The sequence below is a fragment of the Arachis duranensis genome, chromosome 6 (genome assembly GCF_000817695.3).
Source record: "Arachis duranensis cultivar V14167 chromosome 6, aradu.V14167.gnm2.J7QH, whole genome shotgun sequence".
In the NCBI taxonomy this organism is placed as follows: Eukaryota; Viridiplantae; Streptophyta; class Magnoliopsida; order Fabales; family Fabaceae; genus Arachis; species Arachis duranensis.
The window spans coordinates 58,262,543-58,266,201 of NC_029777.3; positions in this window are offsets into that span (position 1 = coordinate 58,262,543).

Genomic DNA, 3,659 nt, shown 5'->3' on the forward strand with positions numbered 1-3,659 from the left:
ATCTTCGTGGTATAAGCTAGAACTGATGGCGGCATTCAAGAGAATCCGGAAGGTCTAAACCTTGTTTGTGGTATTCTGAGTAGGATTCAAGGATTGAATGACTGTGACGAGCTTCAAACTCCTGAAGGCTGGGCGTTAGTGATAGACGCAAAAGAATCACTGGATTCTGTTCCAACCTGATTGAGAACCGACAGATGATTAGCCGTGCCGTGACAGGGTGCGTTGAACATTTTCACTGAGAGGATGGGAGGTAGCCATTGACAACGGTGAAACCCTACATACAGCTTGCCATGGAAGGAGCCTTGTGTGCTTAAAGAAGAAGACAGTAGAAAAGCAGAGATTCAAAAGATAGAGCATCTCCAAAACCTCAACCTGTTCCTCATTACTGCAAAACAAGTACTTATTTCATGTTCTTTTACTTTTCACAATCAACCCTGATAATTATTGATATCCTGACTAAGAGTTACAAGATAACCATAGCTTGCTTCAAGCCGACAATCTCCGTGGGATCGACCCTTACACACGTAAGGTATTACTTGGACGACCCAGTGCACTTGCTGGTTAGTTGTGCGGAATTGCAAAAGTGTGATTGCAATTTCGTGCACCACAGTCACGTTAATCTAATTAACGTTACCACTAATGTGGAATGGGAGGTAACTTGCAAAGTTAATGGGAAAAGTGATTGCCAATAACGCTCTCGAAGCCATCATTGCCCACGTTAAGAGTCACGTTAACTAAGTTAACGTGAACTCTAACGTGAAGAGGGGACTTTGAGCCAACGTTAGTGACACTTAACATTATCACTAACGTTGGCCAATGATCATAAGTGGCTACGTTAGAGTCCACGTTAACTTAGTTAACGTGGCCTCTAACGTTAAAAGGGTAAAGGAAGCCAACGTTAGTGACACTCAACATTGTCACTAATGTTGGCCTAAGGTGCAATGTACCACGTTAACTCCCATGTTAACTTGGTTAACGTGGGAGCTAACGTAAGAGGCAAGTAAGGTCGACAACGTGAGTGATACCCAACATTGTCAATAACGTTGGAAGCACCCACAAAACCCCCAAGGAGCCACGTTAACTTTCACGTTAACTTAGTTAACGTGGAAAGCTAACGTTGATGAGTGAAAGATGAGCCAACGTTAGTGACACTCAACATTGTCACTAACGTTGGGGATGGCTAAGAATGGCCACGTTAGAAGCCACGTTAACCTAGTTAATGTGGACTCTAACGTGAGACATTGGGGCACATTGGAACGTTAGTGACAATGTTGAATGTCACTAATGTTCTCGAAGGTTGGCAAGGCCACGTTAGAAGCCACGTTAACCTAGTTAACGTGGGTTTAACGTGAGGCAAAGGGGTACATTGGAACGTTAGTGACAATGTTGAGTGTCACTAACGTTCTCGAACTCATACTTTCACTAAAACGTTAACACCCCTAACGTCCTGAGCTAAAGTCTCTGCCCACTTCACACTTTCTATCTGAAAGTAAAACCAAGCCCAAATGAAGAAGAAAACGGCTTCAATCTCAAGATCCAAAGGCCCAAGACTTGAAGAGCCAACTAGAAGCTAAGAAGAGTAGTATATATAGGAGTAGCTTTGAATTATTTAGGGAGTTCTGGAAGTTGGGAAAATAGCACTACTCTCTGTATTTTACTCTTCTAGTTCCATGATGTATTCTCCATCTTTGTTTTCATTTTCTAGAGCTATGAACAACTAAACCCCTTTCATTGGGTTAGGGAGCTCTGTTGTAATTTGATGGATCAATACTAGTTTTCATTATTCTTCTTCTATCTTTTCTCTTGATTTTACTTGAAAGCTTTCAATCTTTATCCCATTGGGTAGTTATCTTGGAAAAGAAGCTATTCAAACTTGGATCTCTTCTGAGCCTTGAAAGAGGAATGAAGAGATCAAGTTAGAAATGCTTTCTCATGCTGGACCAAATTGGGTTTGGATGGATATGTGACTATAATCCTCTCAATACTTGATTTGGGAAATGCATGTGGTATAATCAGTGACCACACTTCATCTCTTCTCATGAGCAATTGACCAAGGAATTGGCTATTGATCAAGATTTGAGAGATTGAATTGCAAGAAATTGTAATTCAATCAATTAAGATTGCCAAGGAGATCAATGAGTGCATTGATTGAGAAAGAGATGAAAATGAACTTGATCTAGAGAATTGCAACATCAACTGTGCCCAATGAACTCCCCAAATCTGATCTCACCCATTCTCTTTAATTTCTGCGTTTACTTTCATGAGCAAACACCCCATTCCCATTAACAATTCTACAATTTACTTTCAGTCATTTACTTTCAGCCCTTTAATTCTAACATTTACTTTTTCTGTTATTTACATTCCCGCCATTTTATTTTCTGCAAATCTCAACCCAAATTCTGAAAATTCGCTCAACTAGAACATTCTTCTAATTATAGTTGCTTGATCAATCAATCCCTGTGGGATTCGACCTCACTCTATTGTGAGTTTTTACTTGACGACAAATTCGGTACACTTGCCGAAGGAAATTTGTTGAGAGACAGTTTCCACCTGCATCATGAATAAATAAATAGAAGGAGATGATAGAGAGAGAGAGAGAGAGAGAGAGAGAGAGAATTCGAATATTAAAAGAAGAGAGAGGAGAAATATTTTTATTTTTATTTTATTTATGATGTTAGTTTCGAAAATTAGGAGAAGAAATAAAATTAAAAGTTAAAACAATTAGTTAATTAAAAAAAGAATTTTGAAAAAGGGTGAGGAATTTTTGAAAATTAGAGAGAGAAAATTAGTTAAGTGGTTTTGAAAAGGATAAGAATTTTAAAACAAACAAAAAGTCAATTAGTTAGTTGAAAAAGATTTGAAAATGAATTTTGAAAAGATAAGAAGTTAGAAAAGATTTTGAAATTGATTTTGAAAAAGATATGATTGAAAAGATATGATTGAAATTTATTTTGAAAAAGATTTGAAAAGGAAATTAAAAATATTTGATTTTTAAAATTAAAATTGATTACTTGACTAACAAGAAACAAAAAGATATGATTCTAGATTTTAAAGATTGCCCTTTCTTAACAAGAAAGTAACAAACTTCAAATGTTTTAATCAATCACATTAATTGTTAGTAAAGTTTCGAAAATTATGAGATAAAATTAAGAAAAAGATTTTGAAAAATAATTTTTTAAAATTTTCGAAAATACTAAGAAAAAATGAAACAGATTTGACTTTTGTAAAAAAATTGAAAAGATAAGATTTTTAAAAATGAAATTTTGACTTGACTAATAAGAAAACAACTTATTTTAAAATTTTTTGACTAAGTCAACCCAAAGAGTTCGAAAATTTATGAGATAAATAAGGGAAATATATTTTTTTATTTTTGAATTTTTAATGAGAGAGAAAAACACAAATATGACCCAAAACATGAAAATTTATGATCAAAACCAATGATGCATGCAAGAACACTATGAATGTCAAGATGGACACCAAGAACACTTTGAAGATCAAGATGAACACCAAGATTTATTTTTGAAAAATTTTTAAGAAAAGAAAAACATGCAAGACACCAAACTTAGAAAGTTTTAATGCTTAGACACTAACAAACTAAAAATGCATCTGAAAAACAAGAAAAGACACAAGACAATAAAAATGAAAGATCAAACAAGAAG